The sequence below is a fragment of the Myxocyprinus asiaticus genome, chromosome 25, assembly GCF_019703515.2.
Source record: "Myxocyprinus asiaticus isolate MX2 ecotype Aquarium Trade chromosome 25, UBuf_Myxa_2, whole genome shotgun sequence".
NCBI classification, from domain to species: domain Eukaryota; kingdom Metazoa; phylum Chordata; class Actinopteri; order Cypriniformes; family Catostomidae; genus Myxocyprinus; species Myxocyprinus asiaticus.
The window spans coordinates 23,146,961-23,163,963 of NC_059368.1; the positions used below are offsets into that span (position 1 = coordinate 23,146,961).

The 17,003-nt window shown below is 42.9% G+C and overlaps 1 pseudogene; it reads right to left on the minus strand.

Moving 5' to 3' along the window:
* Positions 1-367: 367 nt before the first annotated feature.
* On the minus strand, positions 368-3,552 carry LOC127415625 (uncharacterized protein K02A2.6-like; annotated as a pseudogene).
* Positions 3,553-17,003: the final 13,451 nt, after the last annotated feature.

Below are 17,003 nucleotides of genomic sequence, written 5' to 3' on the forward strand. Positions count from 1 at the left end.
TTTTTTTTTTTTTTTACTAAACAGACTTTTGCCTAAACCAAAACATATAAGGCCAAAAACACATTGTGGAATATGTAAGCATAACCATACACTTAACGAGTTAAGCAAGAAACATTCAACTGTTTCTTTCTTTCTTTCTTTTTTTCTTTCTAAGCCAAAACACTTAAGGCCAAGAATGAAAAAAACAAAAACATTTTATGACGATGTAAACAACCATGCTTAACAGGTTCAGCAAAGGAACATTAAAAAAAATATATATATTTTTTTTTGTTTTATGTTCCTCAGCAGGAGGTTTATGCTTCCTTTTTGAGCTCCTCAATCCCCCAACAGTGTTTGCAGGATTGGGGACTGGCTCAACTGACACAGTCTAATTTGGGTCTGATGCAGTAACTGGAGCAGGCACAGTGGTTGGCACCAACATGTCAGGCTGTTCTGGAGCCACCAGTTCACCTGCTATGAGCTTGCTCACACTGTCTTCAAGTGTCCCTTTGTCATGAATGGACACGCACATGATCCAGGTGCCTGCAAACTTGTCTACCATCAGACAATTCCACTACAAATGACACCGGGCCAGACTGACTGTGGATGACCCCTGGCAGCGAGGGCAGGATGCAAGCAAATTTCTTTACATACACACTCCAGGGTCAAAATGTCTCTCGCTAGTGTGACTTTGCTATTTCTCTCTCTTTTTGTCCTGATTTTGACCAACTCTCCCTGCCACATCTGGATGAAGAAGATCCAGTCGTGCTTTGGCTGCCTGCCCAGTAACATCTTGGTAGGGGACAGTGCTGTTGTTGAGTGAGGCGTAATGCTGTATTGAAACAGGAAATGGGCCAGCATGGCCAGTAAGGAGTGCCCTGGCATTTTCTTTAGGCCCTCCTTCAATGTTCCAACTTCACGTTATGTCAGGCCATTCGACGCTGGATAATGTGGCGCCATGTGAATGTGCCTGATGCCATTGGCCTCCACAAACTCCTTGAAAGTGTCTAATGAATGTGGGCCCATTGTCAGTGACAATAACGTCTGGCAGTCCATGGTTAGTAAAAATACCCCTCAATGAGTCCTTAGTGACCGAGGCTGTGATATTTGACATTATTTGAGCCTCAATTCATTTAGAGTGCGAGTTCACTAGCACCATAAACAAGTGGCCCATGAATGGACAAGCGAAATCCAAATGTAGTTGTGACTAAGGTTGAGTGAGCCACTCCCAATAGTGGGATGGGGCTTGTGCTGGCAACCTTTGGTTTGTTGACCGTGCTGACATGCTTTTACTTTTTCCTCTATGGCCTGGTCCATCACTGGCCACCAAACATATGACCTGGCTAGGCTTTTCATCCGCAAAACCCCTGGGTGGGAATCATGCAACTTGTTTAACACATGGGCACGCCCTGCTGGAGGGACTACCACCTGTGAGAATGCAGCCATCCAGCACACTTAGTTCCTGCTGCCACTTTGTATAGGGCCTGACAACTTTCTGCTCCACAGCTGCTGGTCAGCCACGCATCACATATCTTTTACTTGCGACAACACAGGATCATTCTCCATCCACTCTTTCATCTCTTTCGCAGTTAACTCCCCACTTTCCAGTCTTTCCGTCAAGAACACAGTCTTTGGGGGTTGGTATGTTGCCTCTGGACTTTCAGGAATGGGAAGCCAACTGAACGCATCAGTGTTAGCATTTTGACTTCCTGCCCTGTAAACTATCTTATACTGATATGCTGACAGAGTCAAAGCCCAATGCACAACAGAGGCATTTCTTAATAATAACAGATTCAAAATCATGTCTTCAAGCTCTTGCATCACTCAAAAATGACCATCCAGCTCTTGTAAAGATTTGAATCAAACTGTGAGCTCTGTAGGCTCAGAATTTTAATATATACTTTTGTTGGGTACTTGGCCATTGTGGAATCCCAGGAAATGAAAAAGCAGATTGCTAAAGAAGCACTCTCGACAGATCTTAAAAAATACTCCATACCACCTTCAGACCTCAGACCAACCATAATCTCCTACATCATCAACAAATGGCAAACTGAAAGGGATCAATGCACAACAAACAAACTACATGAAATCAACCCTGTAGTGGGAAAAAGACATATTTTACTTGAGCAATCTCTGGGACCAGATCATTTACACCCGTTGCAGAATAGAACATTCCAGACTCAGACGTAAGTTTTTAATATCAGATGAAGATCCACCATTATGCACCTCATGCCAAAGTCCACTGTCTCTGAGGCATATTTTATTCTATTGTGCTGGTTTTATATCTTTTAGGAAATTATATTACACAGCAAACACTTTTGAAGAGATTTTTAACTAAATCAATCTTGAATCAGTTTTAGAATTTTTATCGAAAATACATTTTAAAAACCTTATAGTTTTTTAATATTGTACCCAGAAATGCATTTTAACTTGTTTTTCGCAATGAAAATAGCCATGAAAGCTGGCATGGCATTAAATTACAAATTCATTCACTCACTCACTTCAGTAAGGCTTTTCTGCTCTATCTTCCATGACATGAAACAGAACTGCCTCTACTCCATAGGGTGATGCATCACATGACAGCACAAAGTATTTGTCTGGATCGAAATGAACAGTGGTGATGAATGCAACAGTTCCTTTACTTTCAGGAATGCTTCCTGCTGAGGTGCCAGCCATTTCCATGAACACCCCTTTTGAAGCAGCTGATAGAGAGGAGCTAGCACTGTGGACAAATCAGGTAGAATTTTGCCATAATTGTTCACTAAGCCAAGGAATGATCTGAGTTCTGCCACGTTCCTTGGGCTTGGAGCTTCCCTTATGGCTCTCACTTTCTACAGGTGACAGTCCCTGGGCCGAAATTCGGTGCCCAAGGTATGTGACACTCGGGGCTTTGAAGATGCACTTAATGTGTTTCAGACGCAGCCCTGCCTCTAACAGTGTCTTCAAAACTTATTCAAGGTTTTTATGGTGCTTGGCTTCCGAATGGCTCGTAATCAATGTGTCATCCAAATAGACGGCTACATTTGGAATGTTTTGAAGCAGACTGTCCATGGTTCGTTGAAAAAAACACATGAATGCCACGCCAAACACCAGACGATTATACTTATACAGTCCTTTATGCGTGTTTATGGTCACATACTTCTTATAGTCCTCATCAAGCAGCAACTGCTGGTACATGTGACTCATATCCAGCTTTGTGAAGGACTTTCCCCCTGCCAACATCACAAACAGGTCCTCCACCCTGGGTAAAGTATACCCATCCAGATTTGAGGCTTGGTTGATGGTTAGTTTATAGTCCCCACATATCCGTACAGAGCCATCTTCCATCAAAACTGGGACAACGGGGGCTGCCCAGTTGGAGAACTCAATAGGCTCAATAACACCTAACTGTTGCAGTCTTTCCAATTCCGCTTCCACTTTAGCCTTCATGGCATACGGGACTGAGCGTGGTTTGAAGAAACAAGGCTGCGCTTGGGGAGCCACACATAATTTCACTGTTGTGCCATGTAGTGTGCCAAGTACCTCTTTAAACACATCTGTATACTTGGATAAGAGGTTCTCCACAATGGTCATGTTCTTAATTTTGCCCCAATTTAGCTGAATTTTCTCAAAAAAGTCTCAACCCATCAATCTTGGACCTTTTCCTTCCACCATTATTAGCTTTGCAGTAATTTGCTGGTCTTAGTACACAGTGCCCACTTCATTTAATCCCAGAAGTGGAATACTTCTCTCTTCTAACTCTGGGGCCTCCTGAACACTCCACAAATTCTGGTAGGTTGCCTGGCTTATTACAGAACCTGAGACTCCTGTGTCAACCTCAATGCTCAGATCTTTCCCATTTACTTTCAGTGTTGCACAAATGGACTTTGCCAGGGGCTCTGTGATTTTGAACATATTAAAGGCAGCCTCATGCTCTTCCTCAGTTACGTGATACAACTTGGACGTGGACTTTGTTTTACTGTCCCCCAGCCCCTTTTCACCTTTGGAAATCCTGCACTTTTTTGCAAGGTGTCAGCGGTAACATTCAACTTGTGTAATTGACTTGCCTGGTTTTTCTTTTGAGACGCGGTGCACCATGTACTATCGCTTACTGCCAGTTGCTATTTGCAAGACAATTGTATTGTTAGCTGATGATTCCATCGCCAATGCAATCTCTAATGCTTTTTGAAATGACAGTGTGGCCTCCCCTAACAATCAGCGCTGCATGCTGTCATCATTAATGCCACACACTAACCTGACATGCAACGTGCGCAAAAACAGTCCCGAACTCAAAGGACTCCGAGAGCTAACGCAGCTCCGCAATGAATTTTGAAACCGACACCCCCGGTTTGTGAGTACGTGTGAAATTTGAAGCGCTGCACAATAAAAGATGGCTTAGGGTTGTGATGATTTTGCAGCAATGTCACCAACTCCTTGAAGCTATAATCCCCAGGTTTCCGTGGTGTTGCTAAGTTCCTTAAGTTTGTAGGTTTAGCTCCACACACACTCAGAAGAATTGATCGCTTCTTTTCCTCGTCTGAGATCTCATTTGTGAGGACAAAGTGCTCCAATCTCTCCACATACTGGACCAGTCGCCATTCTCCTCATTGAATTCGCTGAGTGAGCTGATCATGGCCATGTTGGAGGCAAAACAAACTGTATGCATTCAGGAAAAATAAACTAAAACGCCACTTCTTCGAAAACACTAACATGTACGTTTTATCCTCGTCTGCAAAAATGTGGTAACTTCACCCTAGAAAATGGAGTCCAGGTTTAGTACACGAACATGTTTTACTCAGAGAACTTGTTATTTCCAGCTTCTCAACAAGCAGTACACATTACACAGGACAGCGTACGGCTCAGCCCCGATCACTCTCTTAAAGGAACAGTACAGGACATTAGGACTGAAACAAAGCATTACTAATAGACTCTGTGACAGTTTTTGCTTTTATATAATCTGGTGCTTATGATGATAGACATTAGACACTAACCAGATGGTCACTCAGGTCCACGGCTATTAAACATACACCTGTTAAGACCAACTGGACTAAAGATGCAGTCACAGTAGGCGTTGAGCATGCAAAATTACTTACTTTGAGAATGAAGACACATCATTGGGATATGATGTTAGGCTCTAGACCTTTTGTTTTTAAATTATAAATAGCTAATTTAAAACATAAATATATTCCTGCAACACTGCAAACTGTGCAACATTGACATTTTCATTCTTTGTGTTTAGATAAGAGGTCAATCTATGAAATATTGCCAAAATGTCTTTTTGCTGTACAAAGCAGGTCAGCGCTCACCTCACCTGAACTTTGGTACACAATGGAAGAAAATGTTTTGCATTGCATGTGCTTGTGTTTCCTCTCTTCCGCTTATATGTGCACTGTAAAAAATTGCCAGGATTTTACAAGCTTTAACAGTTTTTTTTTTAGTTTTTTTTTTTTATAAAATGCTATATTCAGAATTTAGCTGTCAAATTAATCCAGGCTAGGTCATCTTCTGTCAAAACACAAATTACTGTGAAAAAATAAGTAGAATATTGCATTGAATAATGGAAAAATGGTGTTTCGTTTGAAGTCACCATTATGGTGTTTAGTATTCTCTTTGGATGGGACTGATCTGGATCTGATTTATTTCTAATAAATTTTTTTCCAACTAGTGCAATTGTTTAAGAACATCCTGGTTACTTTCGTAACCTCCGTTCCCTGATGGAGGGAACAAGGCATAGTGTCGATGCAGTGATACTAGGGGTCACTCTTGGGAGCCCCAAACACCTCTGCTTTTTGAAAAAAGGCCAATGGGAATTGGCGAGTGGAATTTGCATGCCACTCCCCCGGACATACGGGTATAAAAGGAGCTGGTATGCAACCACTCATTCAGATTTTCTCTTCAGAGCCGAACGGTCATGCTCATTGAGCTGAATACTACTGTTCATTCACCTCTGCTGGATCTGACAGCGCATTTCAGCGCTTCTCCCTCCTCTGCACTGGTGCACTGCAGAGAATGCCCCTGGGCGCTTCGGCAGAAAAATATATTTCTCTAAAAGAGCGGCACACACGGAACGTCTTTTTAAAGACGTGTCTTTTTAAAGATGCCTTTCCGATTGTGTGTTATTCCAGGTTGCAGTCGTTATCTCTCAACTTCGGATGGTCATGATCGCTGTCTTTCGTGTCTGGGCACGACCCACACGGAGGCAGCGTTTGTGGATGGTTCATGTTCTCACTGCGAGAACATGACCATGGCAACATTGCGGTCGCGGCTTACTTTCGTATGAAAGCAAGCCACCCCAGCAGCTCCCCGCCTCGGTCCTTCTACCTGCGGGTATGAGGCCAGCGCAGCTAGCACTGGGGGCGATTTGGGGACCCCAATGGGTTCTTCTCCGCCGGGCATCCCCCCGCGGACCTTCCATTCCCCAGCACACTTGTCTGCCCCAATCGGGCTTCCAGATGAGTTCGCCAGCTCGTCTCAGGGCGAGTCTGTCTTCTTGTTCGGAGCCTGTGAAGATGATGAGCTCTCGAGCGCAGCATCGGAGAGCGGGCTTGTCCAGTCGGACGCAGAAGCCTCAGCTGGGCTTCTCCCTTCGGGGACGACTGCCCAGTCACAGGCCGATGCCAAAATGACGGACATGCTTTCCTGGGCGGCCGGGGCGTGGAGCCCACCACAAGAAGCAGACGCCACCCGTATCACAGTCGGTGCCTAAGAACCCACGGAGGTCCTCAAAGCGCCCCTGAGACGGGCGACTAAGGGATGAAGGAACCCACTCACTTGGAGCTGGTAAAAAGACCACTCCATCCCCTGGTGGAGGGCCGGGTGGAAAATCTTTTGTTGCCTTTTTGTTTGATTTCGCCGCATACCCAAGTGGCTGTGGTACCCAACAGTTCAACAAAAGAGCGGCTTCCTTCCTCCCTGGGTCACATACCCAAACACTACCTAAAACTAAACACGGGCAACCTAAACACTACAGCGGACGTGCTGTCATGGCAGGTTACCCTCAGGGGAGAGTGGAGACTCCACCCTCAGGTGGTCCAGCTGATTTGGAGTCAATTCGGATGGGAACAGGTGGACCTTGTTCGCCTCCCAAGAATCCTCCCACTGCCCGCTCTGGTACGCCCTCACTGAGGCTCCCCTCGGCATAGACACGCTGGCACACAGCTGGCCCCCTGGCCTACGCAAATATGCTTTCCCCCAGTGAGCCTGCTTGCACAGACCCTGTGCAAGGTCAGGGAGGATGAGGAGCAGGTCATCCTGGTAGCACCCTACTGGCCCACCCAGACATGGTTCTCGGACCTCACGCTCCTCGCGACAGCTCCCTCCTGGCGAATTCTCCTGAGGAAGGACCTTCTTTCTCAGGGAGGGGGCACCCTTTGGCGCCCGCGACCAGACCTCTGGAATCTCCATGACTGGCCCCTGGACAGGACGTGGAAGACCTAAGCGGTGGTAGACACGATCACTCTACGAGGCGCCTGTATGCCTTTAAGTGGCATCCGTTCGCTAAGTGGTGTTCTTCCCGACGCGAAGACCCCCAGAGATGTGCAGTCAGATCAGTGCTTTCCTTCCTGCAGGAGAGGTTGGAAGGGAGGCTGTCCCCTTCCACCTTGAAGGTATACGTTGCTGCCATAGCAGCACACCACAATGCAGTAAGTCCTTAGGGAAGCACGACCTGATCGTCAGGTTCCTAAGAGGCGCCAGGAGGTTGAACCCCTCCAGACCTTGCCTCGTTCCCTCATGGGACCTCTCTGTAGTTCTTCAGGGACTACAGAGAGCCCCCTTTGAGCCTTTACAGTCAGCCAAGCTTAAGGCACTCTCCTTGAAGACTGCCCTCCTGACTGCGCTCACTTCCATCAAGAGGGTAGGTGACCTGCAAGCATTCTCTGTCAGCGAAACATGCCTGGATTCGGACCGGGCTATGTTCCCAAGGTTCCCACCACCCCCTTTAGGAACCAGGTGGTGAACCTGCAAGCGCTGCCCCTGGAGGAGGCAGACCCAGCCCTGTCGTTGCTGTGTCCGGTGCGCGCTTTATGCATCTATTTGGATCGCACGCAGAGCTTTAGGATCTCTGAGCAGCACTTTGTCTGCTTTAGTGCACAGCAGAAAAGAAGCACTGTCTCCAAGCAGAGGATCGCCCACTGGCTCATTGACGCCATAACTGTGGCATATCTCGCCCAGGACATGCCGCCCCCGGTAGGGCTACGAGCCCATTCTACCAGGAGTGTAGCGGCTTCCTGGGCCCTGGCCAGGGGTGCCTCTCCAACAGACATTTGCAGAGCAGCGGGCTGGGCAACACCCAACACCTTTGGAAGGTTCTACAACCTCCGGGTGGAACCAGTTTCGTCCCAGGTAGTGGCACGCAACACAAGCGGATAAGCCCGGGATAGCCGGCTGGGTGTATCACTTGCACATAGTGCCTTCAACCTCCTTTTGAGCTGAAGACATACGCCATTAATTTCCAGTAGTGTTCACAAGTTTGTTCCCTGGTTGACTTCCTCCGAGCCCTGTGGCAGTCGAGTTTTCGGAGAGATTCGCTGCCGGCCCAGTACCCGTGTTAACTAAGAGTCCTGTTCTGGGGTAGGTGCTCCGCATGTGGCAGTTCCCTGTAAGGCTAACCCCATGCGATATATATCTTCCGCTAATTCGTTTCCCTGTCGGCAAACTGCGTCTTCCTTGGGCAGAGCCCCTCTGCCCCAGTCTCCATGTTTGTAGTAACTCCTCCCCCATTGGGCAGGATCTACCTTGAAGACTCTCCACATGGTTGGAAAGACCATGTGACATATCCTTCCACTTAAATATCCCCCCTCTTTTTGGGCGAGGTGTGGTCTCCGCTGTGTCTTCCATTTGGGAGAGACACCCCCCGACTAGACTTGGCGGCCCAGTCGGATAATCCCCCTAGGGAGTGGAAATAAGAGAAGGGGAAAAGAGGCCACGACAGGGTTAAGACTGTATCTATCTCTTGGGTAGTCGATTTGTCTCCAAAAAGGGCCGTTCGACACTCATAACTATGTTAGGGGAGGTTACATGTCGACCTGGTGTGCTGGCTATGAGGCACACAGTAGTCTGCCCACCACACACCGCCAGTTCACATAACACATTTCAGCCAATTGTGGCGTTTCGTATAGGGACCCCTAGTGTCACTACATCGACACAATGTTGAGTGAGTGACAGATAGGGAATGTCATGGTTACTTGTGTAACCTCCGTTCCCTGATGGAGGGAACGAGTTTTTGTGTCCCTCCTTCCACAACGCTGAACTACTCGCTGAAATGGTTGGACCTTATATCGGCTCCTCAGCATAAAACCTGAATGAGTGGTTGCATACCAGCTCCTTTTATACCCGTATGTCCGGGGGACATCAATTTTCACCAATTTTCATTGGCCTTTTATCAAAGACCAGAGGTGTCTCGGGCTCCCAAGAGTGACCCCTAGTGTCACTACATCGACACAGCGTCTCGTTCCCTCCATAAGGGAACGGAGGTTACACAAGTAACCATGACGTTTTTTCCATTGTGTTTTACACAGATTATTCCATCAATATCAAACATCTGCTGATTAGGACCACATCGATCTCAAACCCTCGCTGCTCAAGAACAACAACAGCAACAACAAACAATTGTGGGAAGTCATGGCATCCACTCATGTTATTGCTTCCTGCATACATGCCACATGTTTACTATAGCTTCTTCCGTCAGCAGTGAGGGATTTACATGTGATGAATGTAAGGAATTAGTCAAGCTGACAGAGAAGATTAATGAATAAGAGACACGCATCCGAACGCTAGTGGAGATCAGTGAGAAAGAGAAGCCGGTAGATACTGTTTCGGATGCTGGTAGTACAGCGAGCAACACACACACTTTGATTTCAGCAGAAGAGCCCCCGTACCAGGGCGAATGGGTGACGTCTCGGCGGCATACTCACTCAGCAAAGTGATACCACTCTCCCGTTCCTGTTAGGGTTTCCAATCGATTCTCCCCACTCAATGATGTACCCACTGAGAATCGTGTTGAAAGAGCCCTAATAATTGGTGATTCTATTGTAAGGAATGTGGAAATAGAGACTCTAGCCACTATTGTTAAATGCATTTCAGGTGCCAGAGCGTCTGACATCAGATCAAATTGACAAGTGCTGGCTAATGCTAAACGTAGATTTTCTAAAATTGTTATTCATGTCGGCACTAACAATGTCCAGCTTCGCCAGTCGGAGATAACTAGAGATATTGTTAAAGAGGTGTGTGAACTTGCAAAAACGATGTCAAGACACTGTGATATGCTCTGGCCCCCTCACTGCTCATCGTGGTGATGAGGTTTATAGTAGATTAGTGTCACTGAATGGCTGGATGTCTGAGTTGTGTCTGGAGAATAGCATAAGATTTATAGACAATTGGAAGAGTCTCACCATTTTGCTCACGAGCAGCTTCAATCCTTCGCTGTCATAGGTCATGAAGAGCTAAAAAAATGTATAAAAAAAATCAAAAGCCACAACATGTGAGTTAGATCCAATACCAACTAAGCTCTTAAAAGAGGTATTCCCAGTTATCTCTGAACCTCTTCTTAATATTATTAACTCCTCGCTATCCTTAGGACATGTCCCAAGAAACTTTAAAATGGCAGTTATCAAACCGCTTATTAAGAAGCCACAGCATGATCCTAGAGAATTGGCTAATTACAGACCGATTTCAAATCTACTATTTATGTCGAAAATACTAGAAAAGGTAGTGTCCACCCAACTGTTCATTTCTACAGAGAAATGGATTATATGAACAATTTCACTCAGAATTTAGGCCCCATCACAGTACAGAGACTGCATTTATCAGCATTACAAATGACTTGCTCTTATCATCTGGTCGTGGCTGCATTTCACTTCTAGTGCTTTTGGATCTTAGTGCTGCATTCAACAAGATAGATCATGACATTCTCTTGAATAGGCTGGAAAATTAAGTTGGCATTAGTAGACTTGCATTAGCATGGTTTAGATCCTATTTAACAGACCGCTACCACTTTGTATGTTTAAACATGGAATTGTCAGATCAAACAAAAGTTAAGTATGGAGTGCCACAGGGACCAGTTTTAGGACCTCTGCTTTTCTCCTTATACATGCTTCCCCTGGGAGATATTATCAGGAATTATGGAATAAGTTTCCACTGTAATGCCGACGATACCCAACTTTATATTTCTTCTAAACCCAACTAAAATTCAAAATTTTTCAATTTAGCAGAGTGTATCAATGAAATCAAAGATTGGATGGCCAGTAATTTCCTTCTAATCAATTCCGACAAAACAGAGGTACTAATGATTGGACCAAAAACATCTAAAAATAAGCAGCTAAAATAGAATTGGACTCTCGATGGATGTACTGTTACGTCATCTTCTCCAGCAAAGAACTTAGGTGTTATATTTGATATCAATCTGTCCTTTGAAAATAAAATTTCCAATGTTTGTAGAACAGCATTCTTCCACCTGAGAAATATTGCTAAATTACGACACATGCTATCTGTTGCTGATGCCGAAAAACTAATTAATGCGTTCATGACCTCAAGACTAGATTATTGTAATGCATTACTGGGAGGATGTCCAGCAAGTTCAGTAAATAAACTTCAATTGGTTCAAAATGCAGCTGCCAGAGTGCTGACTAGAACCAAGAAATATAATCAAATTAGCCTCATTCTATCGTCATAATAGAATTTATTAATTGCATTAATTTTAAACTTATGTTAACTAAATACAATGCTTTGAATGGTCTAGCTCCACAGTACTTAAGTGACCTTCTGACATGCTATATTCTGTCACATTCATTACAATCACAAAATTCTGGCTTGTTAATAATTCCAAGAATATAAAAATCCACAAAAGGAGGTAGATCCTTTTCATACTTGGCTTCTAAACTATGGAATAGTCTCCCTAACACTGTTCGGGATGCAGACACACTCACTCAGTTTAAGTCTAGACTAAAGACTCTTCTATTTAGCCAGGCATACACCTAATTTATCCTTCAACTCACAATTAGGCTGCTTTTGTTAGGTCTGCCGGAACCAGAAACATCCATTATGATCTATAAAATTAAATTAATGCATAAGATATATATTTTTTTTTTGTTTCCATGTCTCAACTTTGGGATTCATATCCCGAGGTTACCAGAGCCAGCCAGATCCAGCTCTGTTCCTGCTTGGTGTCTGACTCCACAAACTACAGCCAGTGCCAGCCAGACATCACTTAATTCTTTTGACTTCAGAGGATGTACTGATGCCAACTCCAACTGTAAGACATGGGATACTTCATATGCCACTGCCTGAACCTTGGACTTAGGATGGACCCAACCGAACCTCACCGAAATGACCTGCAGGTTGAACTGCAATGCACCTCATTAATCTCTGCATGCATCATCTTTGTCTGTTGATGGACTACACTCTTAAAATGGAATACATAGACCATCATTTAATTGCTAACAAAAGCCTTCATCAGCCAACTAACAAAGGACAATGCATCAGTGTGTACCTCTGCAGTTAATTCAGAATGAACTTCAAAGACATTAGTCATTAATCTTAGTTAATTTTTTATTTTTTATTTTTTTTAAACAATGGACCTTAACGCTTAATTTACAAATGTAAAACCATGACTTCATGTTGTTTAGCCAGAGGGGAACTGGCCCTCACAGTGATCCTGGTTTCTCCCATGGTTATTTTTCTCCATTAACCAACATCTTAATTAATAATTGCCACAGTCGCCTTCAGCTTGCTCACATGGGTTCTAAATACAATTATTATTTAATTATTTAATTTCTAAACACAATTTACAATCATATTTAATCAAATTACACAATGATCACTCTAAGACTTTATAGATATTACAGTTTCATTTTTTGTTAATGCATGATTTCCTGTAAAACTGCTTTGAAACTATGTGTGTTGTGAAAAGTGCTATACAAATAAAAATGACTTGACTTCCAGAATGTGGAATTTTCCACTCTCCATTTTTTTTCTCCAAAATTAATTACTGAAAGGAGAGGAGCAAATAAGTCGAATTTTCTGATTTTTCAAGCACCTTTTTACAAAGGGAAAGACATTGCTATAAATCTGACTCAGGCTGGTTTTACCTGTTTAAGGAGTGACAGATTGGACCTTGCCTCTCTATATGCCACAGTTGGAATCTGATAGGTTTCACTCATCATATGGCTCATTAGATGGTGGAGAGACATCATGCATGTCTGCAGCACAGGTGTGGTGGCCCACCCAGTGACCCTTTCAGCCTGAGGTGTGCTCGGTTAACTGATTAATAGCTCTCATTGTTCGTGACTGGCCCAACAGCTGTTTACTGTAGACAATTTTACAGCTGTGCAGGTGTATAATAATAACTACATAAGTGGGAAAAAGTGGCATCACAGAACAATTTTTAAGTAGCCAACATCTCGTTGATGTTCAGTGGTTGTAAGAGAGGAAATTCAAGCGTTATCATTCAATTTAAGCACTTTTCAAAACAAGTGACTTTGAGGCAACCTCTGCCATGCTCACTGACTCACTTTTACAACTTTTTTGTCCTGGAGAGAGATACTGACTTGAGATAACTGGCAGTTCATTTAATAGACTGAGACAATAAAGAACTGGGCTGACACCGCTCTGCCTTTCCATCAAAAACAAGTATATTCACTCACAAACAGACGTTTTCACGTGTTCAAATGCTTTGACTTCTCAAGGACAAAAGAGCTGTAGATCACAAAGCTTTGATTCATAAACTCTGTCCAACTCTTTATGTGTCTGCCAACTTCTATCTCCCTGACACCTACAATAACATCAGCTACTCTTAACAATACGTCATACGTACCTACACACTTCATGCTCCAGGAAACCCAATCACACAAGACAAAGACACAGTACAACTCTCCAATTTTCTCTCACTCTGAGGTAAGATAAATCACATTCTACTGGCTCTGGTCTAGCCTCAGTGTGATCGCAGTGTTAACACAACTGATATTTTATCTCAAGTAAACAATAGACATGGTATTATGCCCAGTTTCATAACTGAAAGTAATTTATCTTTAGAGGAATGGAATCAGCTTTGATTATTTTAGGGCCAAAAACTAGCATCAAGAAACTGAAATATTTGGTAAATGCTATAGTATAAAGTACACTACACAGCTAAATGTGGATTGACTTGGCTCTTTGAAGTTCCAGTGAAGATGAATCCTAATGCTATGCCATGCAGTGACATTTAAGAGAATTGTGTGCCTCAAACTTTGTGGCAACAGCTTGGGGACAGTCTTCTTCTGTTCCAGCATGACAACAATGCCCCTGTGCACAAAAAGCGAGGTCTGTAAGAGATGACATACTGAGTCTGGTGTGGAAAAACTTAACTGACTTGCAAATAGAACCTGATTGCACACCATTGGATTGAACTGGAATGCCAACTATAAGCCATGCCCCATTGTCCAACATTAGTGCCTAACTTAATTGATGTTCTTGTGTCACAGCCATGTTCCAAAATCTTGTGGAGAACCTTCCCAGAAGACTGGAAACTGTTAGGGAGAACAAACTCCCTATAATGTCAATGGTTATGGAAATAATTGCTTAACCACATAAGAGTGTGGTTTTGGGGTGTCCATATACTTTTGGCCATGTAATGTATATCCACCTGTTTTGCACAATGTGTATAAACAGTGAGATTGCACCCAGGCCACATACCAACTTATTGCCTCTGTTGAAATCAAACAGCACTGAGGGGACACACAGGAACATCAATTTCCCATCACACCCCCAGTCCAGCATTTAATTTGCTCTGTGGCACTGAACTCACACTAAGGGCCAGGGGCCAGGGCTCCCTCATTTACCATCCTTTAAAAAGTCAATATATACTCAAAACAATGGTATTCTGCAGCACACCCAGGCCTGAGTGCTCTCTCTCTCTCATCTACTGCAGAAAGTGTGGTGTTAAAAAGAGAGGATAAAATCCCATTAAGTTTGTTGTTTTGTGCACCCGTTTTCTATCTTAGATTGATATAAGCCCTGAAGGAGGAGGTAAGTAGTCATATTGGCTTCCAATGAGATGATTTTCTGTCAGTGGAGTTCTGTCAGTGGTTCTAGGTGATGCTTGCTCTGGCTGATGAAAGCACTAAAAGTGTTGTTTATTTAGGGCAGAGATTCAGTAGGGCAGTGGGGCAGAGTTGAGACCTCAGAAGATGCTGAAATGAAGGTGTGGTTTTCTGTTCTTTCTTAAATGGATATTTTGAAATGTATATTTTTGTCCATATCTATACCGCTTGCTTAATCATGGCAGAGATATCGCCATGAAATGTTTGCTCAGATTTTTGATCTAGACAGGGTCCTAAATTACCACTTGGCAAGCGCCAAATGCAAACAAAAACATATCTTTGGCAAATAAATAAAACATAACTTGTCGACATTTCAGACTGATCCCATTGTGTTTATTGACAGGATGTTGAAGTTTCTACTGCTGATTGTGTATATCAGATGTTTAAATTGTGTTGTGTTAATTTGATGTTATTGTAAATTGGTATATGTCTCATCACTGTCACAACTGCTATGTTGATCGGAACTGCACCCAAGAATTTCACACACCATTGCACTTGTGTATATGGCTGTGTGACAATAAAGTGATTTGATTTGATTGAAATTGGTCTGTGCCTAAGTTTGAACCACTGTTCCCAGTGGCCAAATTTGGAAGTGCTGTTGACCAGTTACTGGGTGAAATTGATTCAAAAATGTTTGATGGAGGATGGTATTTGTCAATATTTCAGCAGAATGGGGGTGATTTCAGGGTACGTGAACATTTGGAAGCAGCATGACGATCTCCCAATCATGCTGGCCATTGGCCGGACACTAGGAAAAGCAATAAATGGGTTATGTCAAGTTTTAAGAAGGATTGTCTGTTTTTCATTGATGTAAGTGACATGACTGATTTAAAAAAAAAAATAAAAAATAAAAAATCTTTACCAAAGAACAACATACAGATTGAAAATCGATCATTTCTCTTGGCCCACCCACCCAACATACCTGCCTATGCTAATTGTTTTCCAGTGAGGTAGAAGTTGTTATAAGATGCAAAAATTGCAACAAAATTTTTGCATCTTATAACAACTTCTACCTCACTGGAAAACAATTAGCATAGGCAGATATGTTGGGTGGGTGGGCCAAGAGAAATGATCGATTTTCAATCTGAAAATATTTATTTATGTATTACGTTTTAAACATAAAATTGAATTGTGTCAAGAGGTGTATTTAGGACATTTAACTACTAAAGAATATTTTCTACTTTAAGAATATTAAAAGATTAATCAACAATATTTGTGTTTGAGTACATTCAGACATTTTGTTATGATTGTTTTGCATGTGTAACATTATGGAACATTAGAAGGCCTTGTGGCTGAGAACAGAAATTAATTATTATATGGGGGTTTGGGGCATTTACTCTAGAATTTTTCTTAAAATTTATAAACAGAATGGACATTTTAACCATGGAATGGACCAATTTGTTTCCCAGCACAATTTGCTGGCATGTATTTGGATGGAAGAAAATGACCAAATACATTTGACTTAATGACTTATTGACAACTGAAGTCACTATGCCTCCGCTATGGATTACTTTAAAAAAAAAAAAATACTTTTCTTACCTGATCATGTCACTGTGTCACAACTAATCTTATTAAAGCAGGGGAGAGATGACGTCTGCGAGGATAAGAGAGAAAAATAAACATTCAGGCTCCGGAGGAAGAGAAAAATATTCAGAACTACAGGTATCTACTGTGACAGTTTCCCTAAGTTATTACAAATAAAATTCATAGTAATAAATTTACACATTTTATTTATGGAAATAACATTTCATTTTAGATGTACAGGAAGTATTAAGAGGCTGGGGTTTAAAAGTTGAGAACATATCATCCAAAATAATTTACACTGGCGGCCAAAAGTTTGGAATAATGTACAGATTTTGCTGTTTCGGAAGGAAATTGCTTCAATTGACCAAAGTGGCATTCAACTGATCACAAAGTATAATCAGGACATTACTGATGTAAAAAATAGCACATCACTATTTGGAAAAAGTA